Source organism: Nelumbo lutea, chromosome 3 (assembly GCF_056320005.1).
Source record: "Nelumbo lutea isolate HS-2025 chromosome 3, American lotus-T2T, whole genome shotgun sequence".
Classification (NCBI taxonomy): Eukaryota; Viridiplantae; Streptophyta; class Magnoliopsida; order Proteales; family Nelumbonaceae; genus Nelumbo; species Nelumbo lutea.
This window is the reverse complement of record NC_142686.1, coordinates 74,621,837-74,640,067: the sequence shown is the minus strand read 5'-3', so window position 1 is coordinate 74,640,067 and position 18,231 is coordinate 74,621,837. Positions and strand designations below refer to the sequence as shown.

At 39.4% G+C, this 18,231-nt stretch overlaps 1 non-coding gene across 1 annotated transcript; it reads right to left on the bottom strand.

The window, feature by feature from the left end:
• Window positions 1–12,369: 12,369 nt before the first annotated feature.
• On the bottom strand, window positions 12,370–12,476 carry LOC148865489 (small nucleolar RNA R71). The gene has a single exon (XR_016112152.1). It is a non-coding gene; the product is annotated as a small nucleolar RNA R71 (small nucleolar RNA).
• Window positions 12,477–18,231: the final 5,755 nt, after the last annotated feature.

Sequence of the window (18,231 nt, the reverse complement as noted above, 5' to 3'; positions counted from 1 at the left end):
GGAGATAGATGAGCAAAAGTAGAATGTTACACTTGACCCATAGACTCGATTAGGATACTGCATTAGGTGTCAGATTGGGCTATCTTTGATGTGCCAATCAGTGAGATCCTTAGAAGGGGTCAAAACCTAGATATATTGGGATAGTCCGAGAATTTATATGAGTGGGTGATCATAGTGACATGATCAACTCCTTTGTCGAACTAAGTGAATGATCGGGAAAATGCACTCTCTCTGATGGAAACCTAAACTACTGGCAGTAGATTCCAAATGTGTTTAGAATTTGGTTTTGCAAAATATATTTATATAGAGATGTACTTATATATTATGGTTTCAAAATGTTTGCAAAAGGTTTTAATTCGTGGGATCCATGTGAGTAGAGTGTGCAACATTGTACTTTGCAGCCGAGGGAGAGGTCCTCTTTTGTCGGGTAGTGTTTGATCATTAAGTGAGAGGTTAAGTGTAAGACCATTGAGGGTTATACTTGATGGGGTAATCTTGCATCTGCCATAGTCCTTGGGCCTTCATAAGATGGATGGACCCAATGACCATTTAGTGTAAATGTTGGGCCCATTAAGAGCCCATAGTGATGGACTCTGGGGTTCACTGTATTCAGCAATGAATTCGGCCAAGCCTTGTAACAGAGGCTAGGCTGAACCCATGTGGCTGATGTGTAAATCAATGTTAGGGTCCCAACCCATGCAAAGAGAGCCAAGCTAGCCATCATTAAAAGGAAGTGAGGCTGAAAGCTTAATGGGCCTAAAAGCCCATTTCAAATTGGGTTAATTGGATTAATTAAATAGGGGTGAATCTAGGTTGGGATCAATAGATAAGGATAAGTGGATAACTCTTGTCTACTTAATGTGTCCAGATTCAAATAAAGATTTGGATCAGGGAACTTATAATTTGATTAGGAATAAGCTGATCTTGAACTGTAGATAAGATAAGGGATTATCCTTATCACTTAAAGAGTTTAGTTGCAAATAAAGTTTTGGATCAAGAGATTCCTAATCAGATTAGGAGGATTATCTCTTTAAGGCTATAAATTGAGAGCAAGGCGGATCTGGAAAAGACACACAAACATTACAGTAGACAACTTTGTTAGATTGATCTTTCCTTCAATTCTTTTTCGTCCTACTCTTGTCGCCCTACCCTGTTTGATCTCCAATTCTTGGATTTGATCAAGATTTGATCTTAATATTATTTCTTGCTAGAAGAAACAATTTTGAAGATGTGCTCACTACCCCATTCGATTATTGCTGAAGAATTATAAGTTCTTGGAGGGAGGATTTTGTACACTTTTTGGGTGTGAACATCTATGTTGGGAGGAGCTTTTTGCGTGAATTTTGTATCAGGTATATCCTCCCCTAATCTTGGTTTCAGATTTGGTTCAGTTTGGTTACAAGAACGAACCTTGAAAATGCAGTTTTCTAAATTAGGAATAGGATTCCCGGATGGGGGTAAATAAATTTTTGAAATTTCGCCCAACCTTCTTGTAGGGTTTGGCCATCCATATGATGGATCTCCCATCCCTTCAGCTAAGGATGAATAGAATGGGATAGAAGGTGCCCTAGGGTTTGCTAAGGAGAGGGGAGCATGCTAATACAGTAGGATGGGTGCCATTTTGGGTTTAGCAGATAGGAGGTGCCCTCATGTTCTCAGTTTTTCACAAAAACACCCCATCTCTCAGCTGGACTTCACACCAACTTTCCAAAAATTACAATTCAGCCATAAAACATTCCCAATTTTGCATAGAATTTGCATAGAGACCCTGAGAGGTAATAACATTGAATTTAACTAGAGAAAGGGCATAGTTTGACTATTTTAGGGGCGAAAACACCCCTGAAATGATGCCCTTAAGGCATCAAAATATAGAGTTATCAATGCATTTATTGTAAATGAATAAAAGTACATAACTGTTTCATGTTATAATTGGTGTGTTTCTGTGTAATTACCCTTAAATAGGACACTTATGAGACTCGTGTTAGTTTGGAATGTTCTTAGCCATTGGATAGACTTAGAAAAGTTTATACTACCATGGCTATCACTGATGTGTTGCTAAGAAGGTTGGGGCAGTGTGTCTGAGTTGCTAGGGTCAGTTGGACCCGAAGCACATGCAGTGTGTGCTTGATTGAAACATTGAACCTAGACCATTTTCTAGTTATGCCCTAGACCTTGGAGACTGTTGGACAAAACTGAAAAGTTACACCTAACCCCTAGACTCAATTATTGTACTTGGTGTCAAATTGGGCTGTCTTTAATATGCCAAACAGTGAGATCCTTTAGGGGTCAAAACTAGGTATGTTAGGGCAGTCTGAGAATTCACTTAGGTGGGTAATCATAGTGACAAGATCAACCCCTTTATTAGACAAAGTGAATGATTGAGACTATAGTCTCTGATGGAAATTGAAACTATCAGTGGTGCGTCTTGGTGACACTAGCAAGTGCACTAGCCGCTCAAGTAATAGAGTAGTGAGTAGAGTATCGTTCCCACGAGGACTTATATAGCAACTACTAGTAATAAATCCGTTTACTATTATTTGATCAGCCAAAATGTACAACTAACAAAAATCTGAAATTCTAACTACAAAGCTATCTCTAACACATTGGACCAAACACTTATATGCAAGTGAGGAGACAAACTAAATATGCATAAAAAAATAAATTCAGCAACTAGTTTTCTAGGCAATTCAAGTAGAAAATGATTCAACCTTGGTTTGGTGAAATCCCAAAGCAATGAACAACCTCTCTCGAGCACATGTTCAATTTTTGCATGAGTGATGGTCCTTATATCTCTATCAAGGATCTAATCACCATGCATGCATTCAGATCTAGCAATTGTAGGGCTTCATTTCAGCTAGATGATCATCAACTCAGCTGAATGAACACCAACCGAATTGTGCAAATTATCTCTAACCTTGCACTCAATTCGGCTCTTGATTGACAAATTTGAAATCTTAGAGCCTTTCTCAAGCACTCAAGGATTTCCAAGAAGGAGGAACAAATCAGACAGACTAAATTGAAGCTACCTGAATTCTCTCTTAAGTAATTCAGGTATTACAAGATCATGATCTGAAATCACAGATTTGATTTTATAAAATATCAGTTTGAATATCACTATTTCATGATCTAAATTTACAGATCTTAGTTTGCAAAATAGCAATTCAGATCTTGTAAATTCATGATTTGAAATTTTAGATCTGAGATCTCAAAATATCAGTTCGGCCAATAGTTCAACAATTGAAATTCTAAGCAAGAAGCTACAAGAATGAATCCAATCTAATTGAATGATCTTAGAAAACAAATTACAGAATTGAAATTACATAACTCTTTCTTTAATTACAACAAGAAAAGAAAATTTGATAGAGAAATTACATAGATCTTGGCTGAATTCAATTACCAAGTTATGTAGAAATCAAATGAGAATGAAACCTTAATCTCCAATTGCTTTCTCCCCCTTCGAATTCACCTTCTTCTTCTCTTGGAGATGCTCGTTTCTCCTCTCTTCTCCTTCTCTTACGCCTATCTCCCTCTTCTACTCTCTTAGAATTCAAACTCAAGAACTCAAGGAGAGTTTGAGATCAAGTGTTGGACCCCTTCTCCCTTCCTAGAAACCTCCTTAAATAGCTCTCCAAGAACCCTCTAGAAGCTGCCGCCCCTAGCCTCTCTTGTTGTCTCTAACTTCTCTTGAACATTCTAGAAGTAGCTGTCCCTAGCCTCTTCTTGAATTCTCTAGAAGCTATCACCCCTAGCTTCCTTGAGTTGCACATTGGGCTACTTAGGAGCTGCAAATGGGTTGCACATGGGCCTTCTCCTTGCTGGTCCGAATGGGCTCCTTGGAAGGCTGCAACTAGGCTCTCTCTTTGGGCTCTCCAAAACGTACAACATGGGCTTCATGGGCTGAATGGCCCTCTCTTGCCTTCTCAACTGGGTTTTTGTTCTAGCTGGGCTAGATTTCCTTCATATCAGTTCCTTTTTTCTTTGTGTTGTGCTCTTTTTCTCCTAAGCTGGTTTCCCTTGAAGATTTCCTGAAACTAGGCTGAATTTGTGAAAACTTGACACAAATCAACACAAAAACTAAGCATAAACATTAGAATTTTATGTATAAATTGTGCACGCATCAAATACCCCCACACTTAAGCTTTTCCTTGTCCTCAAGCAAAGACATCAGCCATATACTGGTCATCCCCCCTCTATTCTCACCATTTATTGGATGAATTTTTAGGAAGAAAACGCATTGTGTGGTCGGGAAACTTGTGTAGGTAGTCTACTCCATTCATATGAACTACCATTCTCATCACATACATAAGATCTAAGGAAGGGTAGAATATGAGGTTCTTCAAGTTCCAGCTTTCACTCCCATTCAATATGTAGGTCAACTCCTTGACTGCTTAACCATCACTTTGAACTAGGTCTCAATTCTGTAATTGCACCTCATTGAGTGTTCAACTGCATTTTTTCCCTTTGAACCTCAACCATCACTGATTTTTTTTTTCTTTTCTTTATCCAATTTTTTGGTGTGAGTGCATTTTATGCTCCATCTCACACGGTGTATTTTCTTCTTTTTGGTGTAAGTGCATTTTATGCTCCATCTCACACTTTTTTTTTTGGTGTGAGTGCATTTTATGTTCCATCTCACACTGGTCACTAGCTTGAGGCAGATAACAAGACTCATCAAGTTGTTAGTTTTACTATTAAGCTCGGAATAGCAGAGTCAATTGGGCTTTTTCTTTTGCAGTTATTGAACCTCATGCATTAGCAGTTTAGATGTGACTAGCTCGAATGATCATTAATAATTCAATCAAGTGCTTCATACACATGAAGATAGTTAGGGCTGGTCATGATGAAAGTCATATTCAACTCCCTTAACCTCATGCATTGCTAAGTTGGATCATTCACAAGAGCAAATACATATAGTGGTCTCCCTCAACTCATTGTATTCCCTTTTTGAATTCACCTGATAAACAACAATGATCTTAAGGGGATTTCCGGTTTAGTCGTCTTGTCAATGCATGTATATAAGTGCTGGGCTGATTGAGGTTCATAACCCCAACCTAACTGAATACCCTCACGCTTAAGATGAACATTGTCCTCAATGTTCCTAGTGTTAGGGAGCAACAATAAATCCAGCAATGAAGGTAATTGCATGAAGAGCATTATCAATCAATAAGAGGGGTTAGAGGACTTCTCTGAAGTTCCTTTTGAATTCTGCAATGGTTCTTTTGGTAGGGAGCCTCTAGCTGCTAAGAATCACATAAAATTAGAAAGAGAGATCAACAACTTATTCAATTAACATCCTACATAAATACTAACTAAACTCAACTGATATGAATAAGAAAAGTAGAAAACAAAAACAAGAGAGTTTATGACTAAAAATCGGAGTTGGTCTGAAAACATCCACCAACCGTATCATCAATGACACCTTCCAAGCTAAAGCTGTCATGTGTTCCCGAGACACCCTCAACAGTTTTTCTCTTTGCAAAGGTCTCAAATCTGCTGATATGATTACCGGTAGTACTGATGGAGCCTCTAAGAAAGCATGCTCTAGATGTGGAGGGGGTTGCTTCAGCCTAAGGGAGGGTGGCTCTTGGGTTGAAGGCTTGCTTATTGGTATTGGCGGGTTATCTAGGCCATCCAACTTGAGACACTCTTTCCCTTGAAAATGTGGATTCGCATTCAGGTATGCTGCCATACCTTGCATCTCTTCATTCTCTTCCCTTGTAGCTCCTCCCTCTTGTATGCCAAGCTCAAGGGTGTTGGCCAACATGCTAACCTTGTATTCAGCCCTTGCCTTCTCCTTCACTTCACTACTCCCTGGAAGAGTGTCCGGTATGCTTGTTGAAATCAATTGTGCCAACTGCCCGACTTGCTTCTCCAAGTTCTTTATTGCTACTTCATTATTCTGAAATCTGGTTTCAGCACTAGCTATGAACTTGATCATCAACTCCTCTAGGCTAGATTTCTGTTCCGGCTAATAGAAGTTTTGGGGGAATGGCTTCGGCACATGCTGATTTGGCCATGACTGATTCGGATATCCTCCCCATCCGGGGTTAAAGGCATAAGGGTACTGACTGTATTGCTGCCTTGGAAAGTGGCCAACAAAGTTTACTTGTTCTGGAGGTTGGTTGCCAACTTGGCATGCAGTGCTGATGTGGCCTCTCCTACACCAATCACAAGTCATGGACTGTACATGCATGGCTGCCATCTGAATCTCATCTATTTTCCTGCTGATTGCACCTATTTGCGCAAATAAAGCTGTATATGTGTCCACATTGTGAAGACCTTGTTGCCTTCTAACTTGTGCTCTTTCGGAATGCCATTGATGGTTGGTTGCTGCCATCTTCTCTAAAAAGAAAAACCTAAAAAAAAAAAAAGAATACCACTGAAAGCTAATATGAACAGATCTGAAATCTAATGTACAAGCTTGAAATCAGAGAGGTAGCCTATAAACTCAAGCAGATTGCTGAAACAAGACTCACAACCTAAGATAGAGACAATCGACAAAATGAAAGAAGATGTCTGATTTCAGCAATGAAATTCGATATATACAAATCTGAACTACTGAAAGCCAATCTACAGAATTGAAATTAGTTAACTACTGATACTATAACAACTATTTTTTTCTTTTTTTTGGTGTGCTCAGATCTGATTTTTTATTTTAGTAGTGATAGTTAATGTATGTAGATCTGAACAAGAACATCTGCAAAGAACCAAGCAAATCAGTCATAGGAGGATATAGATCTGAACTACACCACAGATATCAGAAAACACATATCTGAAACCTACTTTAAATGAGAATTATATCAGATCTATTAAACCAGAAATGGAAGCTATAACAACAAGCTATATTAACAGAAATAGAATCTATAACAGCAGAAAATTAGATCTGAAATCTGTCAACTCATCCAAGTAACCTATAGAATTAATAAGCTATATTCTACAACAACCTTATCTTCCATTGATTTCCTATAAACATAGGGCTCATCTGGATTCTGCTTAAAGTCAAACTGTTTAATGGTAGAGTCAAATAAGATGTTCCAACTTCTTGAAGGTTGCTTAAGTCCATAAATGGATTGGTTAAGTTTACACACCATGTGTTCCTGTCCAGTAGCAATAAAACCTTGCGGTTGTTGCATATAGATGTCTTCAGTAAGATCTCCATTCAGGAATGCAGTTTTGACATTCATATGCCAAATCTCAAAGTCATAATATGTTGCTACAGCTAGTGGGATCTGTATGGATTTAAGCATGGCCACTAGCAAAAAGGTTTGATATTCGTCGAAGAGATATTCATCTCCTTGATTTAATTGAAGGGGTTTGATTTATCTCCGCAATTGTTTCTCGACTTCTTGTCTGAACTCCTTGAACTTTTCAAAGGATTTGGACTTATGTCTCATTAGGTACACGTAACCATATTGAGAATAATCATCGGTAAAAGTTATGAAATAACAATGCTAGTTGCGTGTCCTAACATTCAAGGGACCACATATATCAATATGTATCTGGTCAAGTGTGCCTGTTGATCTTTCAAGCTTACCCATAAATGGTCGTTTTGTCACCTTACCTTGAAGGAAAGGTTCATAAGTTGGAAGATTTTATACAATTAGAAAATCCAAAGGGCCATCCCTTACTAATCTTGTGATACGATCTATGTTGATATGGCCAAGTTAGTAATGCCATAGGCACATGGGATTAACTGCATCACGTGGAGGGGCTCTCTTGCTCTTAGTGTTTTACAAAAACACCCCCTCTCTAAGCTGGACTTCGCACCAACATCCAAAAAGCTGCATTTCATCCATGAAAACTTCCCAGTTTTGCATAGAATTTGCCTAGAGACCCTCAGAGGTCACTACATTGAAATTAACTGCGAAAATTACACTGAGCATAAATATCCTTCCCATCTCAAGATCATCCCTAACAGAATTAGTCAGGCATCTTGATTTCGGAATTCTCAAAGTCTGTGTAGATCGGTATTGGGCTTAAGGGGTAAAACTGTCTTAGTTTGAATATTACAAAAACTTGGCTTAAAAATCTAATTTACCCTTCCATTTGCAGCCTATCTTGATAAGCTGAGATTAATTTTTAAAATCATACATGTATTCTTCTTATCATTTTTTTTACAGTGGACTTCTACCCTTGAACATGATTTGTACACTTATTTCTATTGTTACCTTCCACCGTTTGATGTGAATCTCGACACGGGCCTTAGGTGAAGAGACTCGGTTACTAAGTGTTGGGTGATTGTCTTTGGCATTCCCTTTCCCGTTTGATGCGAATCTTGATACTTGACTTAGGTGAAGAGACCCGGTTACTATGTCTAGGGTGTCCATTGACCTTTTATTCTCTCTTTTTGCAACATTGTTCAAGGTTGTCCACTGTTTCTAACAATTTGAAGAATTTTTGTTTCATTTCTCCATCTTTCTCTTCTTATCTTGGCAAGGGCAAACTTAGGAGTATTTTCCAATTTCTAAGCGGTTTCAACAATATTCAAATAAGACCAATTTTGACTCCTATCACTTGCTACCAATTTCTACAAAATTCAATATTCTTTTATCAGTTTCCTCAACTTTTTCTGTTTGGAAATCTCTTTTAATGGAAAAATTTTAAAAATTTCTTAGTAAAATTTTTTAATTCTGCATTTCTAAAGGCTTAGCTTTTCAATTTTTTTTTCAACTTTTCTCTCTCTCTTTCCTCACCCCCAACTTAAATGCCATTGCCCCTAATGGCATGACTAAAATGATGCAAAAAGGATTTGAGCCAAAGGGAACAAGAATAGGGTTTTCCTAAGGGGTTTAAGGTCTGCCACCTGGTCTCAAATTAAGAGAAGGAAATTCAAATCCTAAAAAAAAAAAGTACATTGGGTTGCTTCCCAACCAGCACTAAGTTTAACATTGTCAGCCAGACGCATTTACACACTTCTCTCTGGATCACTTAGGCGTATCTTCTCAATGTTTCTACTCTCAGAGATTCTTTCCACATATGTTTAAATCATTGATCATTGACTTTGAATGTGCTTCCATTCTTTGTGTCAACAATTTTAACTGCACCATATGGAAACACTTTTTCCATAATGAACGGCCTGTTCCACCTAGACCTTAATTTACCAGGGAAAAAACATAGCCTAGAATTAAAAAGCCAGACCTTTTGATTTGGTTCAAAAGTTTTTCTAATGTTTTTTATCGTGGAAGGCTTTTGTTTTGGCTTTATAAATGCACGAGCTTTTGTAGGCCTCATTGCCCATTTCCTCTAGTTTACTTAGTTGTAGGGTTCGGTGGGATCCAGCTTGGCCTAAATCTAAATTGAACTTCTTGATGGCCCAATAAGCCTGATGTTCTAGTTCGACAGGAAGGTGACATGCTTTACCAAAAACCAACCCATAAGGAGACATTCCAATGGGAGTTTCGTAGGCAATCCGATAAGCCTAAAGTGCATCGTCCAATATGTTGGACCAATCTTTCCGGTCGGGCCTAATGGACTTTTAAAGAATACTTTTAATTTCCCTATTGGACACTTTTAGTTGTCCATTTGTTTAGGGATGATAGGGGGTTGCTATCTTATCGGTGATTCCATATTTGCGGAGCAAAGCACAGAATTGCGCATTAGTAAAGTGCCATCCCCCATCACTGATGATTGCTCTCGGACACCCAAACCTAGAGAAAATGTTCTTTTGAACACATTTCATTACAACTTTATGGTCATTGGTCTGAGTTGCTACCACCTCAATCCATTTTGACACATAATCAATGGCCACTAGGATGTATTCGTGATCGGATGATGGCAAAAATGGTTCCATGAAATCAATACCCCAAACATCAAAGGTTTCTACAGCTAGAATAGGATTATGTGGCATCATATCTTTATGGGAAATGTTCCCGACAGAATGACATCTTAGGCAATTTTGGCTAAAGACATAGGCATCCTTAAATAAACTCGACCAGTAAAAAGCACTCTATAGGACTTTGGCCACAATTTTCTTTCCCAAAAAGTGCCCCCACATGCGAGAGTGTGAGAAAAGTTGAGGATGTTTTGGTGTTCAGACTCGGGGACACAATGCTGGATCACTTGTTTCGAACAGATACAAAATAGCTCGAGATCTTCCCAGAAGTAATATTTGATTTGAGAAAAGAATGTCTTTCTCATTCTTAGATCACCCATTGGGAATTTTACCTACTACTAAGTAATTGACAATATGAGTGTACCATGGGGGATGATGAGACTGAAAAGAACCCTATTTTTGTCCCCTAATTTTCATTTTTTTCATTATTTTAACACTTAAATGCACTCATTACTCTTGTATTTCGATTCAGGGCAATAAAGAACGCAATTGGAAGGAAACATGCCAATTTGGGTGATTTTGCACAGTTTCGGCGATAGTCAGTGATCTGGGCCTAATTCACAATTCCGGACTCCGAATTGGGAAATTCAAGAAGAATTAAAAACAAGAACGAAAGGCCCACAACTTTTATGTTTTGGGCATTGACTGGTTCGGTTCACATCAAGTACGAAACCGGACCCGAAGTCGGAGCAAATTCGCAGCCAGGCCCATTTAACAACTGAAGCCCAACTCGCAGAAGAACCTGGAAGCAGCCAAAGTAGCAGAGAAGCCCAACTCGGATACAAGAGTCTAGAGTCCTAATTCGAATGTAATCTCCCAAGAGGGAGAGAGTCTTATTAGATCTAAACTTTGAATGTAATCCTATAAGGATAAGAAGGTTGGGGATTAGATAAGAGATAGGATAGGATTAGTTCAAAGAAGATCAAGACTCCCTAAAGATAAGATGATCTCCTAGAAGGAGTTGGAAAACAGCCCTCTCCTTTGGCTATATAAAGAGGGGGGTGAACCAGCTCTAGCATCACTCATTCCAAGATCCAAGAGATCATCAAGAGGCCAAGAAGCTCAAGAAGGTAGTTCAGCTATGGAGAAGAAAAGCATGGAGATTGCACAGATCATGAGTAACTAAGCTTTTTTTTCTGGTTCAAGGGGGAGGATTTGGTTGTGTCATTGTGAGGTTCTATAACTACTTTATTTTCTTGCTTTCTAATTCAAGTATTCATCGATTCTTGTGCATATTTTTATTGGACATTGATGTTAATTAGTTTGACAACTGAATTAATGTTGATTTTCCTATTGCTATCCATGATTTCGGTGATCCGTAATTGTCACGAATAATGGTACAAGTAGCAATTAGGTTGATATCTTTTTGGGTCAATTGTTCATGACAGCCTTTGACCAATGTTTTATCATGGTTCAACCTAAAGGAATCGATGGAACAAAATTCAATAATTGCAGCTATCTCAATTATTGTTATTTTGGTTTAACTGTTTTCACAAATCTTAATGCATTCATTGTTTAACATGGAATGCTATCGTACCTAGTTGAGTGGTGATAAGTGTTGATCGAATGTTGGGTTTGGTCAACTGAATTAGGAAAACACAAGGTTTATTATGGCTATCCTAGTAAATCTAAGGTTAAATGCTTGAATTGCAAGAATGCTGAATTGTACCTAGGATCGATGGCCAATCGATTCAACCCGAACCCTTGAACCAGAATTCGATAAGACTGATTTTTCTCTTGTTTGTTTAAGTGCTTTCTTATTCTTTTAATTCTAGTTATTAAATTTCCCCACTCAATTATAGTATCCATTCGACTAAGAGGTTACTGATTTGCTTCCTGTGGGATTCGACCTAGTACCACTTTTACTGCAAATATCTTATTGTGGGACTAGTACTAATTTTGAGGGCTTCGACAAACCCGTCAAAATTGTGGCGCCGTTGCCGGGGAATGAACGTTAATTTCTTAGCTATTACCTTCTTTTGTTAATCTTCTTGTTTATGACTCGTGCTTCTCAACGAGGTGAACTTCAATACAACCCCGAAATTGAGAGGACCACCCGTCGTTTAAGGAAGGAGGCAAAGCAAAGGAAGGATCGCTCACCTAAAAGGGTGAACTCAGATATCAATCTACCCACTTGTGATTTTCCCATCTTCGAAGAAGTAGAAAGAATGGTTGACAGAGAGAGGACATTAAGGGAGTTGGCTGCACCAATTATGAACCAACAGCCCTTATGCATCACGTACCCCACTCTTGAGGTAGCCTTTGAACTCAAATCTGGTTTGATTCAATTATTACCTCTGTTTCATGATTTCCCAGGTGAGGACCCTCACAAACATCTAAAGGAATTTCATATCGTTTATTCAAGCATGAAACCCCACGATATGACCGAGGACCAGGTAAAACTCATAGCCTTTCCATTTACTTTAAGAGATAAAGCAAAGGATTGGTTGTATATTCTCCCTCCCAGTTCTGTACGCACATGGGATGAAATGAATAGGATATTTTTAGATAAATATTTTCCTGCGTCCTGGGCTACGAATATAAGAAAAGAAATATGTGGAGTTTGGCAGTTTGGTGGTGAGACATTATATGAATATTGGGAAAGGTTTAAGCAACTTGTTGCTAGTTGTCCCCACCACCAAATTCTTGAACAATTGTTAATCCAATACTTCTATGAAGGGCTTCAGCCCATGGATAGAAGTATGGTTGGTGCAGCCAGTGCAGGAGCTCTAGTGAACAAGACACCTAAAGCGGCCATGGAATTAATCTCCAATATGGCCGAAAATTCTCAGCAATTCGGTACAAGGACAGAAGGTACCATTAGAAGTGTTAACGAGGTAAGCCATGCAAAATTAGAAAACCAGATTTCTGATTTAACTACTTTGGTTAAGCAGCTCGCAGCAGGACAGTTACAAACTGCCAGGGTGTGTGGTATCTGTTCGATCCCTGGACATCCTACGGACATGTGTCCATCATTACAAGATGGCCCGATGCAACAAGTCAATGCCTTCCCGGGCCAACCCCAACGAAAGTATGATCCTTACTCCAATCATTACAATTCGGGGTGGAGAGATCATCCAAACTTAAGCTACGGGACCCAAGGAGGACAGCAGAAAGATCAGCCCCAATTTTTCAATCGACAGCCCCATTTTTCAACACCCATCACAGCGCAAGGCCAACCCCCAAATTCAGGTATGTCTTTGGATGATATAGTTAAGGCTCTCGCTACTAATACTCAGCAATTTCAGCAGGAAACGAGAACTAGCATTCAGAATTTGGGGAACCAAATTAGCCAACTTGCTACTTCCATCAGCAAGTTGGAAGCGCAGAACTCTGGGAAACTACCCTCACAAATGGTAGTTAATCCGAAAGAGAATGCAAATGCGGTGGTGTTGAGAAGCGGAAGAGAGTTGCAGTCCCAACCAAGTTCACCATCGAAGGCAGCCAAAGAAGAGGAAAGACAAGGGTCAAACAACAGCCCCATTGAGGTAAAATCAGACCCCCCTCTCCCTAAGGTTACTAATGTTGTACCACCTTTTCCTAGCAGATTGACAAGTTCAAAGAAAGAGGAATATGAACAAGAAGTGTTAGAAACCTTCAGGAAGGTGGAGATCAACATTCCCTTGCTAGATGCAATAAAACAAATCCCTAAATATGCAAAATTTTTGAAAGAGTTATGCACTAACAAGAGGAGGCTGCGAATTGATGAAAAGGTAAGAGTGGGAGAGAACATTTCAGCCGTGATCAAGAGGACCCTGCCAGAAAAGCGTGCTGATCCAGGTATGTTTACCCTACCTTGTGTGATTGGCAATAAACGAATCGAGTGTGCCATGCTGGACTTAGGTGCATCTATTAATGTCATGCCATACTCGATTTACTGTGCATTGAGACTAGGTCCATTAAAAGAGACTAGAGTTGTTATTCAATTGGCTGATCATTCTAATGCATACCCAGAAGGGATTGTTGAGGATGTATTAGTGCAGGTTAACAATTTGATCTTTCTAGCTGATTTTTACATCCTGAAGATGGAAGAAGACAACCACGAGTTCAGCCCCACTTCTATTAAGCCGGCCATTCATGAAAATGGCCAAGACCAAAATAGATGTGGACGAGGGTACCCTCTCCATCGAGTTTGACGGAGAGATTGTAAAATTTAATATTTTTTATGCAATGAAATATCCTAGTGAGTGTCATTCGATCTGCTCTATTGATACTATCAATCCGATTGTGTAGAAAGTTTTTGGAGAGGAGGACATGGACGATGAGTTGGAATATAAGGCACAATCGGACAGGGAGGAGGAGATCAATGCATCCTATGATACTATGGAACCTGAACAGGAGGTAAGTACTTCTAATGTTCAATCGAAGGTTTCTTACACAAGGTTGCTGCCCTCTGTTTTGCAGGCTCCGGAGCTGGAACTAAAGACCCTACCTGATCACTTAAAATATGCCTACTTGGGCATAAAAGAGACACTGCCTGTGATCATTGCAAAAGGGTTGGCTGAGGAGCAAGAGGAGAGGCTCATCAAAGACCTAAAGGACCATAAGGAGGCGATTGGCTGGACCCTAGCCGACATATAAGGGGTCAGCCCCTCGATTTGCATGCATAGGATCCTTTTGGAAGATGATGCCAAACCGATTAGAGAACCACAAAGGAAACTCAACCCAGTAACGAAAGAGGTAGTAATGAAAGAGGTGCTTAAACTGTTAGATGAAGGGATAATTTATACAATTTCAGACAACAAATGGGTAAGTCCTATTCATGTTGTGCCTAAGAAAACTGGGATGACTGTAGTAAAAAATAAAAATAATGAACTAATTCCCATAAGGGTACAAGGTGGTTGGCGAATGGTAATAGATTTTTGAAAGCTCAACTTGGCCACTCGAAATGACTATTTTCCCCTACCCTTCATTGATCAGATGCTAGAGAGGCTAACAGGTAAGGCTTTCTTCTGTTTTCTCGATGGATTCTCTGTGTATTATCAGATTGTTATTGCAAAGGAGGACCAAGAGAAAACGACATTCACTTGTCCATTCGGCACCTTCACGTACAGACGAGTGCCCTTTGGTTTGTGTAACGCTCCGGGCACTTTTCAAAGATGCATGATGAGCATATTTTCTGATTTTATTGAAAAATGCATTGAAGTGTTCATAGATGATTTTACTGTTTATGGTGATTCGTTTGATGACTATTTGAATAGTTTAAGTAAAATTCTGAATAGGTGTGTGGAAACAAATCTTGTCTTAAACTATGAAAAATGTCATTTTATGGTGAAGGAGGGTATTGTGTTGGGACATGAAGTTTCAGCCAGAGGAATAGAAGTCGACAAGGCAAAAATTGATTTAATTGAGAGTTTACCCTACCCTACAAATGTTAGGGAGGTTCGTTCTTTTCTTGGACATGCAGGCTTTTATCGCAGGTTCATCAAAGATTTTTCAAAAATTGCCCTGCCATTGTCCAGTTTGCTACAAAATGATGTGCCTTTTGATTTTGATGATGAGTGCAAGGAAGCATTTAACAAGCTTAAAAATTTATTAACCACTGCACCCATCATTCAACCACCCGATTGGAACTTGCCTTTTGAGATAATGACGGATGCAAGCAATTATGCAGTAGGGGCTGTTCTAGGGCAGCGAATAAATGGGAAGAGCCATGTCATTCACTATGCTTCCAAAACGTTGAATGCTGCACAGAGCAATTACACAACCACTGAAAAAGAGCTATTAACTATTGTGTTTGCTTTAGGCAAATTTAGGTCATATTTGCTTGGCTCTAAGGTGATTGTTTTTTCTGACCATGCAGCTTTGAGATACCTACTAGCAAAGAAGGAGTCGAAACCGAGGCTGATAAGGTGGATACTCTTTTTCCAACAAACATGTACACTATCTCACAGGAATGAGATGCCCCAAACCCCCATTCTTATATGTGAAATATTTGATGTTTGGGGCATTGATTTCATGGGACCCTTTCCCCCCTCTTGTGGTTTTTCTTACATACTTTTGGCAGTCGATTATGTCTCAAAATGGGTGGAAGCCAAAGCCACCAAAACTGATGATTCTAAATGTATTGTAGGGTTTATAAAGTCAAACATCTTTAGTAGGTTTGGCATTCCTCGAGCCATCATAAGCGATCAAGGGACCCATTTTTTCAATAGAACAGTTGAAGCCTTATTGAGAAGATATGGGGTGCATCATCGAATTGCCACTGCTTATCACCCCCAGACTAACGGGCAAGCTGAAATTTCCAATAGAGAGGTAAAGTCCATCTTGGAAAAGACAGTGAATCCAGGAAGGAAGGATTGGAACCTACGTCTAGATGATGCTCTATGGGCATATCGAACAGCTTACAAGACCCCAATAGGTATGTCCCCTTACAGGTTAATTTTTGGCAAATCTTGCCACTTGCAGGTGGAAATTGAACATAGGGCCTATTGGGCAATCAAGCAATGCAACATGAATATGGAAGAAGCAGGGAAGGGAAGGAAGCTCCAGTTGCAAGAGCTGGAAGAGTTGAGGTTAGAGGCATACGAGAATTCAAAAATCTACAAAGAAAAGACCAAATCGTTCCATGACAATGCACTCTTAAGAAAACAATTTAAAATTGGACAAAAGGTCTTATTGTATAATTCTCGACTTCAACTCATGCCAGGTAAGCTGCATTCCAGGTGGATAGGTCCGTTTACTGTGACTAATGTTTTTCCCTATGGTGTAGTAGAGATCAAAAGTCTCGACACAGGTAAGATCTTCAAGGTGAATGGACATCGATTGAAGTTGTTCCACGAGGATGCAAATGTCCCCTCTATGGTAGACATCTCGTTGGACATTCCTCGGTATTCATTGGGTTAAAGGAGCAAAAAGAGGACGTCGAGCATAACGACGTTAAACAATTGCGCTTGTGGGAGGCAACCCATTTTGTTTAGCTAATTTCATTATTTTGTTTGATTTTAATTTTTTTTTAGCAGGAACCCAACAAGACAAACAGGGAAGTACCCCCAAATCCTTCTACTTTATGCATAATCACATACATTGGGGACAATGTATAACTTAAGTGTGGGGGATTAGGGAAATCTGATGCAAATTTGAGATACCTTACCTTCTTGAAAGTTCTGCTCCCTGGAAGCATAACCTTGAATGATTTCAACTTATCAAGAATCATGTGCTTAGGCTGAATAGATAAGATAGGATGCAAGCATGACTAACTGAATCTTTCTTGGCTGCATATGGTACCTCATGATTTTAATCGATCAATAGGCAAGATGCATAAGGGTTTGACTGATTTTCACATAATTATCTGTCAAACATGGGTTGATTATTCTAGAACTTGTTGTGTTAGGCATATAGAGACCACGATCAATGAATTCATGGATCAGGCAGTGGAACCCTGTGATTCTTGTGCAATAAAAAAAATGCACTCACATCTAGAAATGAAAGCAAGTGTGAGATGGAGCATAAAATGCACTCACGTCTTGAAAAGAAGGCAAGGGTGAGATGGAGCATAAAATGCACTCACCCTAGAACCCCAACCCCATTCTCACATTTAGATCCTAGGAATTCACACTAAGTGGTGGAGATGTGATACATAGCAAGCTTATGGCAATAAGCACACATTGTTTTGATTCAAGGGAAAGTAATTGCATCTGGCTGAATTGGTTTGTTAAAAGCAATGAGCACCCGTGCAGTCCAAGGAGTTTCAGCCTTGGAAGGCTTGTCTCCTTGACTATCGATTTAACTTGGGACCATGAGGAATGGTGATTTGCGATCACTCTTGGACAAGAAAAAGGGGAGAAAGAGATGAAAAGGGAAAGGTTACCAAGTCTGAACTAAAGCATGCAATGAACCAGGCCTCATGTAGAGAAAAAGAAATATTGAAAATCAGTAGTTGGTTTCTTTTGTGTTACTTGAGTTTTTGCCTTGCTCGAGGATGAGCAAAGTTTAAGTGTGGGGGGATTTGATGAGACTGAAAAGAACCCTATTTTTGTCCCCTAATTTTCATTTTTTTATTATTTTAACACTTAAATGCACTCATTACTCTTGTATTTCGATTCAGGGCAATAAAGAACGCAATTGGAAGGAAACATGCCAATTTGGGTGATTTTGCACAGTTTCGGCGATAGTCAGTGATCTGGGCCTAATTCACAATTCCGGACTCCGAATTGGGAAATTCAAGAAGAATTAAAAACAAGAACGAAAGGCCCACAACTTTTATGTTTTGGGCATTGACTGGTTCGGTTCACATCAAGTATGAAACCGGACCCGAAGTCGGAGCAAATTCGCAGCCAGGCCCATTTAACAACTGAAGCCCAACTCGCAGAAGAACCTGGAAGCAGCCAAAGTAGCAGAGAAGCCCAACTCGGATACAAGAGTCTAGAGTCCTAATTCGAATGTAATCTCCCAAGAGG